Source organism: Tursiops truncatus, chromosome 1, assembly GCF_011762595.2.
Source record: "Tursiops truncatus isolate mTurTru1 chromosome 1, mTurTru1.mat.Y, whole genome shotgun sequence".
Lineage (NCBI taxonomy): Eukaryota > Metazoa > Chordata > Mammalia > Artiodactyla > Delphinidae > Tursiops > Tursiops truncatus.
In genome coordinates, this window is record NC_047034.1 from 54145040 (window position 1) to 54160412 (window position 15373).

The 15373-nt window shown below is 43.0% G+C and overlaps 1 long non-coding RNA gene across 2 annotated transcripts in view; it reads right to left on the minus strand.

The window, feature by feature from the left end:
• The window catches only part of LOC109552916 (uncharacterized), a 371016-nt gene that overhangs the window by 2580 nt on the left and 353063 nt on the right, over nucleotides 1–15373 (minus strand). The gene's annotated exons all lie outside the window — the stretch shown is intronic.

Sequence of the window (15373 nt, forward strand, 5' to 3'; positions counted from 1 at the left end):
ATTTGAAAATTGGGCCAAAAGAGCTTAGTATATATGTCAACACTATATAGAGCTTTGTAGAGCTGCCCTCATTTCACCGATGGATACTCTCTTCATTGGGGACTGGGGACTCCCAAAGTGGGCTCGGAGGAGGTTAATAAAGGAAGAAATTGTGACATGTAGCCTCTTTTGTCTTCGAGGTTAATAACTGGTGTGTCTTTAATACCCTTTGGTGGGCTACATTAGGTAAAGGACTTACAGGGGCGTCTGCTAGTTTGTTAAGAGTTGGTGGACCCTGGCCAGAAAACAGTGCAAATGACTTTTGTGTCCCAAGAAATTTTTGGACCAACCTGAAAACTTGGTTAATCTAACCTTCTGCTCATCCATGCCTTTTAACTGGTTTTCCACATTCATTTTTCTTTTCCTGGTGTGGGCAGTCTAAAGAGCAAGTCCCTGTCTTTTCATGAATTCTATGAAATCATACTTTAAAGGAAGGGAAAGGGGGAGCCATGTTGGGTGTCTATGAGGCCCATTGCCAATGCCATGGGCTCTTTGTAAGGAAACTTCACAGACAGCCAGGAGAGCCCTTGCTGCTCTAATACGGTGCCTTGTTTGGCTGAAGCTCTGTGGGGCGATGGGATTGATTGTGCTCCCTGATTTGGCTTGTCCATTTGGTCAAACAACTGATTCTATCGATCGCTTCATGGAACTTGGCCAGACGTTTGATTGAATTAACCAACCTGAGTGGCTGTTTTTTCTCGTAGACAGAACCAACGCCTCAGGTTACCATTAGACATTTTACTTCTGGTGTTTAGGGCCTGGCAGAGAAAAAGCAATATCGACTCTTCACAGTGGCAACTAAAACCTGGCAGATCCACATCACCGGCCAAATTCCCCTGTCCCCTGTCAGCCAGTGTACACGGGGAGGGGTACCTCCCAGCAGCAGCTTCCACTGAGTCCAAGAGACTCTCCTTTAGCTGTACTGTTCTGCAGCATCCTCTCTCTTCTTCTCGGCAGGGTCCACCAGGGACTTGTATTTCTGCAAGAATCCTTGGGTATATTGTGTGCTCTCCTCTGCTTAGTCATTCAGCCATAACCTTTCCATTTAGAATCCTGCCCTGCTGATGGTTCAACTCCCTAGTTCAATATTTTACATTTATCTCTATTGAATTCCAGTTGCCTTCTGTTACAAGAGGCACTTAAATTAGCCGAGCCTCGCTCCACAGGCTCAGGCTCCAAGTCCAGGACGAAACTGTTTAGCACTTAGGGATCACTGGCTGTATGAGGGGCTCGGGCATATACATGTGTCTGAATGGGGCATTTTTTAATGATGGTGAAGGCGGCAGACTTGGGTGAGAGCATGGGAGCCACTGAAATTATAAAATCTCAATCAGACTTCCTCAGTACTGGGGGGAAATGGACTAGAGACATTATTTGGAGAAACAAAAATAACAATATAGCCTTGTAGTAAAAGAACAGCCAGCAAATTCCAAGCACCTGCCAGATATGGGCACTGTTATTCACATACAACATATAATGTAGCCTTTTCCTTATCCAGGAGATTTACAAAATATTATGTCATTAGTTCACTTGTTGCCCTCCCACTGATGATGGCAGGAAGTAGTAAGATTTTTCTTATATTTCAGGGTTGGAAGAGTGGTTCAGGAAGGGGGAAATGCTTGTAGTATGCAGGGAGTAGCCTGCAGCTCAGCTGGTCTATTCTCATTTTCTTGCCAATGGATCACAGCCAGTGAAAACCAGAGAAAATAGACACTTAGGACGAGGGTCTCCGGAGTGAGGGACCCTAAATCATGCCATTCTACGTACCAAGCCATCATAGAAAAATCTCAGCTTTAATGTGGAAGGAAATGAAAAACAGACAGTTCCAACCAGTTTTTCTCTCTAGATGCAACACCCCCCAACACACACATGTTTTGGAATCCAGATTTTGTAATGCAGCAGTTTGATAGCTTCTTTGGTTTCTCCCTGGGGGAGCCAGTGAGCATCTTTAGTCCCATAAAACTCTACAAATCATAGGGCCAAAATGCTGTAGGAGGCTGGAAAGTCCTTTGCATCTGTGAGTCCACGGTTTCCTTCTGATTCCCTGACATCTTCTGTCTCCACAAAGGTGAAGGGAATAGAAGAAGAAAAAACCAACTGTAGGAAGTAGGGCTGGCATGGAAGGAGATTTTTGTTAGGTGATGACTTTGCTGCTTCTTGTTTGTCTGTGGACCCCCTTCTTCCTCTCTAGAAGTGGACAAGCAATAGCACTGTTTCTGAGGAAAGAAGAGGAAAATGAAGTGGTACCCTGAAGGAACAGTGAGGCTGCCCAGCCAGCTCTTCGATTAACTTATATATTAAAAGGTCAAATACAAAAGATGAAAGGAGAAAAACAGAACCAAGGACAAATACAAAAGAGTCTCATATGCCTGTAAGAATAGTGCCAGGAAGTCTAAAGCTTGGAATGAGCAGAGGCTTCAGAAAAATGTCAGGGACAACACAAAAGCTTTTAGTAGCTATGTTCAGATTTAAAAAGACAGGCACGTTGCTTGCAGAACTTGGTGCAAGGTTAAAGATGAGAAGAGAAAGGAGAACCACTGAAGTATTTTGTTTCTTTACCAAAAAGGCAAGATCTTTCAGCAGAAGAGAACAGAATCGATGTTGTTAAAGTAATCTTGAAACTCACACTAAGCAAACAAAAAGTAAGTAGTCACCTGGAGGCTTTAAAAGTTTCCAAACCTGGAAACATATTTCATGCCAGAATTCTGAAGAAACTTTTATAAATGCTCATAAAAACCACAATTCAGAAATGATTGAGGGGAGAAACCAGAAGACTAGAGATGAGAAAAATCTGGATTTTCATAGAAGAAAGTGGGTTCCAGATTGCACAGGCTGGTGAATTTGATACGGATCACCATAGAAATTCTAAGATTATTTACTATTCAAACTGTCTATGAGGTCTTAGAGGGGAGATAGAAATCACTAGAAGCTAGCATGGGTTCACTGAGAACAATGCATTTTAAGTGGCGTCCTATCTCCAGATGGTAAGATAATGTAAGTCAGCTGATACTGTAGATATGGCAAGGTCTTGGACAAAGTTTGCCTTGATATTCTTGTGGGTTGAATAGGAAATTGAGGACTGCATAACACTTTTAGCTAGCATCATGGTGAGTTGGCCAACCATGCCCAGGTATTGGATTATATCAACACTGTGGAAACATCTTGTAGTATGTTGAAGGGTTTCATCTCTGGCTCTATCATCTCTATTTTATCAAGGACTTAGACAAAGATGCAGAAAGCACGCTTATCAAATTTATGGATGAAATAGCAGAACCAGGACTCAAACTATCTCTATACACTCTAGGGATGGCTAAAACTAACAAAGAGAAATTCAACAGGGATAGAATCAAAATCCTGTACTTAAGCTTAAAAAATTCAGCTGTGTAGATACAAACTGGGGATACTTGATTTAAGAGTAATTCATGTGGAAAAATACTTAGGGATTATTGTATAACTAAAATATCAATAGCAAGTTACAGTAATATAAAGCTTCTGAAACATTTCCTGCAATCTCAGACGGCTGGTAGAGGTATTCTGTCCAAGATAAAGCAGGCAAGCATCTCATTGTCCTGGAGAAGTGTTCCTAACTAATCAGAGCTTCTCCAGGGAGGGCAAACACAATGGTGAGGTATCTCAAAACCTTATTATGAGAGTAACTTGGTGATAGCTGGTGGAACTAAATATATTCCTAGATACACAACCTAGAAAAGTTCTTGCACCTATGCACAAAAAGACATATATAAGAACTTTCCTAGTGGAATTGATTGTGACGGCTAAGAACAGAAATAACCTAACTGTCCATCAACAGGAGAATGGCTAAAGAAAATATGGTATATTCATAAATCTCACAAACAATTAGAATGGGAAAAGGAAGTTCAATAAGAATACCTCTAGTATGAGAACAATTTATTTACATTTTAAACTGTGCACAATAATACTATTTATTGTTCAGTGATACGTATATTTGAAGTAAAACAATAAATAAATACATGGAAGTGAGGACTACCAAATCCAGAATAGTGCTTACTTCTCAATGGAAAGGGAGGGCAAGGCAGTATGTAGTAGAAAAACAAGAGCTTTACTTCCATTAATAATGTTTCATTTTTAAACTGGATGTTGGGTACATGGGTCTACGTTGTTTTAATCTTTATCCCACTTCTATTGTTAAAACATCCAAACTACATTAGAAGGAAGTGTCTGGTTTAACGTAAGTAAGAGATTTCTAAGAAGACTGGAGCAGTACACCATAGTGGCTCAGAACATGGATCTTGGGTTAGACAGACTTGGGTTAAAATCTGTCTGATGCTTATAAGTCCTGGGAAAACTGCTTGACTTCTCTGAGCTTGTATTTCCTAATATTTATAAAGTAGATAATAATAGTATCAACAATAGAATTATCGTGAGGAATAATTTAAAGGAAGTATGTAGATGAGAGCATAGTAAAAAGCACAGAATTAGTGTTGCATAAATATAAAATAATTATGAAAAATAAAGGAAGAGCTGTCCATAGATAGAATGATTATCTTGTAAGATGCTGAGCTTGGCAGTGGTATCAGAGTTCAGGTTGGGGGGGGGGGGGGGGTGGATGATGAACTGTCCAAGGTGCTGGAGGCGGGGACTTCCGCATCCAAGGGAGGCTACAGGAGATGTTCCCTATTGCTCTCACACATTGTTGAATCTAAAAATTCTTTGTTTCAAACACTGGAGAGTCGTATGGGTGGGTGCTTCTAAGAAAAAAAACGTGAGCAGTATTACTATAAACTTAGCGGCTTAGAACAACACAGATGTATCATCTCCCAGCTTCTGCGCATCATGCTTAGCTGGGTCCTCTGCTAAGGGTCTGATCTGAAAGGTGCGATCAAGATGCTGACCAAGGCTGTGGTCTCTGCTCAAGGCTCAGTCTGCTTCCAGTCTCACATACTTGTTAGCAGAATTCAGCCCCTTCTGGACTGTTGGACAGGGGGCCTCAGTTTCTCCACAGAAGCCTGCTGAAAACCATCCTCAATTCCGGGTGATTGTTGGTGGGGGACCATCCTCAGTTCCTTGTCACACGAGCTTTCCCAACACGGCTGCTTGCTCTAACAAAACCAGCAAGGGAAGGAGTCTGCCAACAAGAAGATTTTACAATCTTATGGAACATCATCATGGAAATGACAGCCCATCACTTTGGCCATAATCTGTTAGTTAGAAGTAAGTAACAGATCCTGCCCATACTCAAGGTGAGGGGATGACACAAGGGTGTGACTCTGCGAGGCAAGGATAACGGAGGGCCATTTTGGAGTCTATCTGCGGGAAATGAGTGAGAAAACAAGAGTACCAGTACTTCCTGTGGAGGCAGACACTGATGAGTAAACACAAGGAGCGGATGACTGAGATTAAGAAGGAGCAAAAGGGGGAGAGTTAGGGAAGCTGTTGGTCTAAATAACCAGCAAAGCAGAACTCAGGGAAGGGGAGTGGTTTGGGGAATCCCAGGCTGACGGAGTTGACGTTTTGGCTAAGGGAGGCTGCTTGGCATGAGGACAGGTTGTGCCTGGAAGTCTTGCCAGAAAAGGTCCTGTTTTCACAGAGCATAGAGAGACAGTTTCTGTGTTCATGTACAAGGTAGATTTAGAAAAAGAGAAAAGCTGTGTGCTAAGATCCAGCTTGGTTCTGTACCAGGAAGTATATCAGTCCTTCGTCCCCTGGCATCCACTTCATCCTCCTTGGGAATTAGTTATTTTGTGCTTTGCTATCTGCGACTAAGGCTGCCTGACACCCATCTCGGTGTGTTCAGCTTTGTGCCACAGATCATCGGCCCTCTGAAGAGTAGGCAGAAAAGAATCAAAGGGAGAGGGGCTGAGGATAAAGCCCCAGGACGGTCACCACAGTGGCCAGAGAGCATACCTGAAGGATGGCCCTGGATCTCATATATCTGCAAAGGGTCCCAGAAACTCTAGATACAGTACTGGTTAACCTCTACTTAGATATATATATTTTGACATCTTCTTCACTCTTCTCTTGTGAGTGTCCAGAGGTGGGGCAGAGTGTCTGAGTCTATAGCTCTTACTTTAAATAGGGTCTAGAGAAGTTTTAAATCAATGCATGATAGATGCATGTAAAGCCTGCAGCGTGGTGGCTGTGAAAGTCTTAGAGCCATACATCTTAGGGTTGGAAGGAACCTTCTAGTTGAATCCTCCCATTCGAGGCTGGAATCAGGGATGACTTGGCTCAGCTACTACAGGTTTTTCATGACTTTATGTCTCTGGTTTTCTGGATGAGAGGAAAGCAAGGAGACTTTTAAATCTCTGGCATATGAGAGTCCTGTTATGAGTTCAGGAAATGTACGGAGTAACTTGAGTTCCAAGCCAAACAGTCTTGACAATATTTTCCCCAGACAACCATCCCATAACATGTTTCAGTGATCTTTCCCTGAGTAGAGCTGATTTCTGCATCTCGTGAATGTCTCCATCTCCAGCCTAAGGAGATGGCTTTTCCTGCTCTGTAGGTGTCAGTGAGTCAGCACTAATGTATTTATGAATCAGACCAGCATGGGTGAGCAATGAGTTCACCCAACACCCTGGAATAAAGGGGCAGCAGGAGGCCCTGATGCCTTTATAGAACACCTAGGAGGTTCTTCCAGGCATGGACCTGGCCTAGGAGGCTTTATCACAGAACTAGAAAATGTGCTTTTGAAGGAGTAACAGGAGTTGCCCATCAGCTCCTCAACCAAGACCTGCAAAAACTTGACTCATTGAAATCTGAGATTTTCCTCTTTCCAGGTGTATTGGTAAGGAAAGGAGGGGAAAGGGAAGGGAAGCTGGGACCCATGGGATACCTCCTCTGAGCCAGGCACTGTGTGAGCTTCCCTCTCTATGTTGTCTCATTTGACATCTGCTGTGCCCTCTACTTTGTGGCTCCTTTGAACGTGCAGCATCTAGCGTGATGCTTAATTCATACTAGGAATTCAATAATAGTTGCTTAATAAAGAAATTAAATCAATATAAGGAGGTGGATAGAGCACTAGCTTCCGAGTAAGGAGACCTGCGTTCTAGCCCTGACTGTGCTCAGCTGCTGGATGACCTTGGGATAACCTTTCACTCCAAGCCTCAGATTCTTTATTTATAAAATGAGAAGTTTCAATAAGGTGATCGTTGAGGCCCAACCAGTGCTAGCTCCCAATGGCTTTATGATTTGACAGGCATGGGAATGGGAGAATCTTGTATTTCACAAGGAAAGAAAATAACCAGTGCAAAGAGAGGCATGCTGCTTACCAGCTCAGCCTCCCCAGATATGAACACGCTCAGGGTGGGGGCTGGAGACATATGGAGTCAGGAGCCTGTCCTCAGCAGGGCCAGCAGTTCCCATGGGCTATGCCCACAGCCTTAGCCATCAAACAGTGCACAGCTCCATCTCTTAGCAAGCACAACTCAGCTTGAAGGAGCACAAAGTAACTAGCTACAGTAGAAATAATTATGAAATTCCCTGAAATAATTACAATTTCCAAACAAATAATGCCCTGTGGTATGTGTCAATGCCTTGAAACACACACACACATACACATACACACACACAACTACAAGAGCTCTTTGCCTGAACGCTGATGAGTACCAGCCTCAAAATATGCCTTGAGGGCTTCCCTGGTGGTGCAGTGGTTGAGAGTCTGCCTGCTGATGCAGGGGACACGGGTTCGTGCCCCAGTCCGGGAAGATCCCACATGCCGTGCAGCGGCTGGGCCTGTGAGCCATGGCCGGAGCCTGCGCGTCCGGAGCCTGTGCTCCGCAACAAGAGAGGCCGCAACACTGAGAGGCCCGCGTACCGCAAAAAAAAAAAAAAAAAAAAAAAATATATATATATATATATATATATATATATATGCCTTGATTTTAAAAAGTCATAAATGCAGAGAGGATACTTTTTTTTATTTTTTGAGACGTAGAACACCTTTTTGTTAATCCCTTAGGAGTACACAGAAGCATGTGTTTTTGGACACATGCACGCACCCAGAGTTTAGAGACATTTTAGAATACCATCTGTAAAATGGAAATTACAGCACTGTTAACTCTCTGGGCTCAGCCTACAACATTAGATTTTGTCTGGCAACGTAGTTTCAACTTCCCTCCCTAAGCAAGAGCAAAAGCTAACGCAGGGCAAACATATGCAATGGGCCTTTGAAGAGTCTTGAAAATACCAAGTCCCTGGGTGTTTGACCAGGGAGGAAATGTGCCCATCTCTAGCCATCCAGTGAGAGAAGGAAGCCACCTCTCCTGGACCATCTTTCATCAGCACTCAGTTCATTGAGATCGTTCATTTTATGGGATGCCCGGGGTTTAAGATGATGCATTTGTTCTGCCCACAGAATGACAGTATTTCCATTAGTGCATTTGGATCCTGTTTCTTTCTGAAATGGGTTAATATTCTTGCTTGTGCATGAGTGTGTGTATGCATGTGAGCAAGTATGTGTAGATGCGTGCGTATCATGTACTGTGTATGCGTGCGCAAGCTTGTGTATATGTGTGTACAGACGTGTGTGTGTGTGTGCATGCACGCATGCACTAAGGTGCTAAAATTGTTTAAAATACAGTCAAGTCAGCTAACAGAGTCATTCTTAGACCCACTTTGTGTTGTTGTTGTATTTTTCTTTCTCTCTGAATCGAAGATGCTGCAGAACTGAGGAACTGCTCTTTTCTTAATTACCACAGAAATATTGCTAATTAGAAACAAGGGAAGAAGTGCTAGGGATTTGCCTCAGAATCAAAGACAGCATTATTTTCCTATGGATATTAAAAGACTTGCAAAAGAGGCTAAGATGATGTGATAGATAGAGTTGTGATGTATGTTTAGGGCCCCAGTGTTGAAACGGCTGGAAGGGAAAATTAAATATCTGGGAGGAAAATATTCTCAGATGTTGGAATTTTGCCTACAGCCATAACACTGGATGCTGTGATCCTATCTACCTCAAACACAAAACGGAATCAAGAGATCTCTAAGGAATCCGAGGGCGGAAAAATATTGGTGACTTAAACGGGCGCCTCTCCAACCACCTTCTCCCTCAGCCGACATTGATGGCGGGCACATACATGCAAATATTTTGAATGTAGTCTTTCTTCTACCCCTGACACTTTCCCCATTTCATTTTTTCCCACCATTAGTCTCAAACTGCATTGTGTGCTTCAGGAATAAATCAAAAGAGTGAAAGACCGTGAGAAGCCCATTTTGGGGGGCCTATTCCACGTTGCAAGACCACTGTGTTTGTGGAAGACTGAACTTCTACATGAGCTGAGAGTGGAGGAGATAACATGTGATGGGCTGGGTGCCTTGTGGTTTTGATCAAGTGGTCTCCAGGTCTAATTCAGATTCCAAGGCTGGGACAGGCCATGGTGGTTACCTTTAACCATAAAGGTAGCACCAGGATCATGATGTATCTGATTACTCTCAGTGTTTCAAATGTTTCAATTCCTGAAGCCAAGAATTAAGTCTGGAGGCATAAGGAAAGGGGCAGGGATGAGATCCAAGCAATGGAGTAAGAGCAATTCAGGAATGGGAAGGAAAAATGTAAGAACTGGCATGGTGAAAAGACAGGAAAAATAGAGAATAGAATGACTCAATGTCCCCAAATTAGGAGTCCCAAAATAGACAATGGACCAGAGATAGAGAAATGACTTATTCCAAAGTTATGCCATATTTCCCCTTGTTTTAGATCAATGGCTTCAGTAGGTCCACAGAGCAACAGTTGCTTTGGAACCTAGGCTGTGTGACCATGGATAGGTCACCCAACCTCTCTGTATCCTACGCTCTGCCCTGACTACCTCATAAGATTGCTACTAGGATCGAACAAGGTAATGTGTGTGCAGCGGCTTTGTAGATTCAATAGCACTGTATGCATAACAGGCATGGTAGCTGTGTCTCAACACCAGGCAGATGGGCTTTGCCATCCAAGACTCAGGTTAGTACAGAGAACCAGGAGTATATACTCACATACAATAACTTGGCTTTCAAACCAGGTTCAAGTTATCAGAAATAATCCCTTTTCCACCTCTCCCCCCAACCACGGGATAAAGAAGGAGTATTCTTATTGTCAAGGTACTATGTAAATTAAAGTGGGTTTTCTATGGCCTTCTGATTGCTGACACAGAGTTTAAAAACTCACACAATATTATAAGACTCATCATGAAAGAAAGCAATTTCTTGGCTATTTCCTCCCCACACTGAGGGCTGTTCTTCAGAGGGAACTACTTTTAGCCATTTATTTTTGTATTTACCTAAAGAAATTTAGATCACACATTTAGACTACCATTTCTTCAATTTACTTTCTTATTTTAAATTTTAGAAAGCATACACTGATTTACTCCTGTGGAAGTTAAGGATTTAACTCTTGGTGGCTCTCCAGGTCTCCAACAGATTGGTCCTCCTGGACCTTCCTTTGCTTAAATACTAGGAATTCCCTTTTCTTCTTTCCTCTGTAAGATCCTCTGTTTCCCATACCCAATGCAGTGCATTCATCTTTTTTTGGTTTATTCCTTTGTTTTGTGGCATACATCCTTTACTACTTTCCTAAGAAATGGTGCATCAGCCTTCCCTGCAATCGTTAAGAATCCTCCTGCCAATGCAGGGGACATGGATTCAAGCCCTGGTCCTGGAAGATCCCACATGCTGCAGAGCAACTAAACCTGTGCTCCACAACTACTGAGTCTGTGCTCTAGAGCCCGCAAGCCACAACTACTGAGCCCATGTGCCACAACTACTGAAGCCTGTGAGCCTACAGCCCGTGCTCCACAACAAGAGAAGCCACTGCAATGAGAAGCCCACACAACGCAACGAAGAGTAGCCCCCACTTGCCGCAACTAGAGAAAGCCTGCGCACGGCAATGAAGACCCAACACAGCTAAAAATAAATAAATTAAATAAATAAATAAAATAAATTTATTAAAAAAAATAAATGGTGCATCAGAGGTAAACTGAGACTGAGAACTTAGATATCTGAAAATGCATTTATTCTTCCCTCACACTTGATTGGTAGTTTGGGTACAAAACATTAAGTTGAGAATTATTTTCACCCAGAGTTTTGAAGGAATTACTCTATTGTCTTTTAGAATCTAGTTTTGCTCTTAGAAAGCTGATACCATTTTGATTTCTGATACTTTACACGTAACTTGCCTTTTTTCTCTGGACATTTAAAAAAGAGATCTTAAGATCTCTTTATCCCCGGTCTAAAATTTCATGGCAGCATACCTTGTTGTGGTTCCTATTTTCTTTTGTTATGCTATGCACTTAATAAGCCCTTTCAATCTGGAAAGTCATGTCTTTCAAAAGAAGACATTTTTCTTATATATTTCCTTAATAATTTTCACTCCTCTATTTTCTTTGTTCTCTCTTTATCTGACTCCTGTTAGTTAGAAGTTGGACCTCCAGGAATGAATCACCTAATTTTCTTAGCTTTTATTTTCTATTTCTGTGTACTCTTTTCTGGGAGATTGACTCACTTTTGTCTTCTACACATTCTGTTGATTTTTAAATTTTTTTCTATCTTAATCTTTAATATACAAGAGTTTTTCTTATTTTCTATTTTGTAAATAGGATCCTATTCTGTTGTTTCATAGATGAAATCGTTTTCTCAAGTTTTTTTTTTTGTTCCTTGCATTTTCTGTCTCATCTGAATCTCAATTTCTTCTTTGTTTTTGTCTCTTCTATACTAGAGTCTTGCCTCAAATGTCTGCCAATTCTTTTCTATTTATATCTGAAATACAAATGAACCATTAGAAAGCTAATTAGAAGTTATAAACATACACATACACATGTGCACATATACTGTGGGAGGTGAAGTGTCTATGTGACTATAGGGTAGAGTAATCAGTTGCAGTCCAAGTCACTTAATTAAGAGCCATCTCATTCCTCCAGGAACAATGTTTCTAGTCTCCTTTTCAGGGGTTGAGGGTAATACATGCTTAACTGAGATGGGGAAAGAACAGGGGGTGGGGACAGTCTTATAGCTCAGTACATGACTTTCACTTAATACCCTTGCTTTCATCTGCTATCAGTTGTGACTAGTGTCAGGTCCACTGCCTCTCTGGTTCAGTGTCTCCAGCAAGTAAACCTCTTGGCTTCTGTAGAGTTGAAGGTAGGAAAGTTGTCTGACTGGGTGGGGAAGGAGAGAGAATCTGGGGTTTGTCTATCAGCTCCTTGTGTGGACTTTCACCCAGTCTTCCTGTGTGTTGTGCCACTTGTACTTCAGTCTTCAGAGGCACCTGTATATCTAGTTCCCGAGTCTGTCCTGAGTTCCAAATCAGATTACTACGTTTTGGCTTCCCCTTCTGCAGGTACTTTCTCTGCTCATCTAAACTGGTGACCTATGTCCACCTGCTTCCCATCTTTCAAAATGTGTTTGCCACTTCTCCTCTGCTGTAAGTGCTTCTTTTATGGGTTCAAATCTTTATTCCTTTTAGAGAGTGTATTAGTTTTCCATTGCTATACAACAAACTACCACAAATGGAGCCACTCAAAACAACACAAAGTTATTATCTCAGTTTCTGTGGATCAGGAATTCAGCACATTTGGCTGGGTCCTTGGTCTAGGATCCCATAATGCTGAAATAGCCATGCTGGCCAGCTTCATTGTCATCCGGAAGCTTGACTGGGAAAAGACCCACTTCCAAGTGGCTTCGGGTTGTTGGCAGAATTCACCTTTTTGCAATTACAAGTCTGAGGTCCCCACTGTCTTGCTGGCTGTTGACCAGTCTCAGGTCCTTGCCATGTGGCCGCCTCCAAATCAGCAATGGGGAATCTCACTTGCATTGAATTCCTCTTGTGTTTCAAATCTCTCTGACTTCCCTTTCTGTAACCAGCACACCGCCCCACCCCCCAAAAAAGCAAACTCTGCTTTTAAAGGGCTCATGTGCTCAGGACGGGCTCACCTGGATAATTTCCCTATCTTAAAATCGACTGTGCCACATAACATACCTAGTTACAGGAGTAAAATCTCATATGCACCGTCTCAGAGATCAGGCAGGGCGTGCATGCCAGGGGGTTGGAAATCTTGGGGGCCACCTTAGAATTCTGCCTACCATGGTGAGACTTTTAGGAGGGGCCAAAAATAATTACGTATGTTTAATTAGAAGTCCTTTACGTCCTCATTAACACATTGTTACTCTATAATGGCTAATATCTGTGCTCTAGACATAACAGCAAACTTGATCCCTAACTTTTCAAATATGGGTGGTGCTCTCTTGAGTTATGGCTCAGGAAGAATGAGCCTCTCTCCTTTCATCCAAACGAGGGAGCCTTAGGTGCCTAGGAACCCAAAGCCGACTCCGGGTGGATTCCCGCCCTCCCCTCCAAATCACAAGCTTCTTAGGATCCCCCGGAGACCAGTCTGGAGAGCTGTGGTTCTGTTCTATCCTCAGTGGTCCTGATACACACATTCGGGTGAGCATGCTGTTCTGGCATGTCCCCAGATGTTGTGTCTCAGGAGTACCCAGCTGCATGAAGATGTTACTAACAAGAGACAGCACCTTGGCACAGGGACCAGGTGATTTTTCCTGGCTTGGCAGATCCCACAGTAGTTGTTGTATTCAGTGATGAATCACTAATTTCTAGAAACCTTGACTAGAAGCTGAAGGGGGAGATAAACGTGGGTGGAGGTATTGCTGTGAACATTTCAGCAGATAAATGACCAGTCGTGACTGAAAGCTGGTTTTACATTTTCTGAGTGTAATCAAATGAGATGTAACCAATATTCTGTAGTTCACTAGCTGATGTCTCCTAACCTTCACTGTCAGGCACTCCCTCATGGAGAGACCCCCTGTCCATCTCACTTTTTTTCTTTTTTAATTTTAGCTTAGAGTAAAACTGGTGGGAGAGCCCCTGGCAGGTAACCACCAGGAAGGAGGGGCCCAAAAAAGGGAGGAAAAGGTCACACACAATTTGGTCTCAGACCAAAGGGAGAGAAGAGAGAAAGCAGGGAGGCAGGTATAGGGAGAGAGATTGACAAGAAGAAAAATAGTCTGATTTCAGTATCTTCCTGATGAGGCGAATTTCTCATTATAGCCAACTGGGCATCAGCAAACCAATAAAATGTGTGCAATATTTGGAAGAAATTTATAGAGCTGCCTTCTCTTGCTGCTAATAAATGGAGTGGCAGCAGGACAGACCTTACTCTCTGCCCATTCAGCCTTCATTCCTAGCAAGGCTCTCTGGGCTTCCTTTTCAAAAAACTCTACATTATCTACTTTCCTGTGAAAAGGAGGGGTGGAGGGACAGGATTCTGAGACTATAACCCATGGAGGGGTACCAGATGGCTCCCTGCAGAAAGGCTGAGAGTCCCTGGGCGAGAGCCTGCCTTGGTCGTGCCTGTTTCATGGTCGGCCTGGTCCACTGTGGAGATCAATGCTGAGAACCTGGCTGTGGTCTCACTTGGAGGGATTTCAGTGGCTTCCAGTGGGACGGTCTCTCTGCCTCTAGTCTTTGCCCATCGAATCCACCTTTCACGCAGCCACCCTTAGAGTTCTAAAACCCATGTGAGATTGCCCACTTAAAAACCATTGGTGGACCTCAATTGTCTACAGAGCCAAGCCCAAGGCTAGATTTCTTAGTGGGACAACATGCTTTACAACATGCTTCATCAGTGTCATTTGTAGCTGCCATGCTCTGTACGTAGGTGTGCACTTTAACCTCACTGAACTGCCCCTTTCCCTGAACTCACTCTGTTCTGTCACACTTTGGGGCCTTTGTACACCCTCTGTTCTTTCTACCTAGAGCACTCTCTGTTTCTTTGTCTATATGTCAGAAAGCATGCTAATCATCCTTCAAGTACCAGTCCCAATTTCACTTTCTCTGAAGTTCTTTCCTTACCACTGATTTGTACTTTTTCTTTTCCACTTCAAGGCACACAGGGATCAGCAGAGTTAATTAAGGGACTAGCCATTAATTAAGAAGTAAAGAACATATAGGCTTAAGGTTGCAGGTAAGGGGTTGGGAATTGTGGACTCTCTCAAAGAGGATGAGTCCCACACAAAGTAAATTCAGGAACAGGTGACTTGAATGTGACCCAAGTGGGAAGCGTCAGCCTGACCGAGAGGACTCTGGGTAGGAGATGCTGGTATCAGAAATGCTCAAATGGACTGTATCTGGTGCTCCAGGGTCAGGACTCTGCTAAGCAGATTTGTAGGAGGCATCCTGGCTTACCTGGGAGACAGAGGTCCCCTGGCTCACATAAGACAGTTAATATTTGTGGTGTGTCTGTTTGAACAGTAGTTGCTCTTAAACAGAGAGTCAGGGGATGAGCTAGGAAGACAAAGTAAAGTGCAAAGGAAGGAAGGGAGAGAGGGGCAAACTTTGCAGAGCAGAGTCAATTGCTCATTTCAC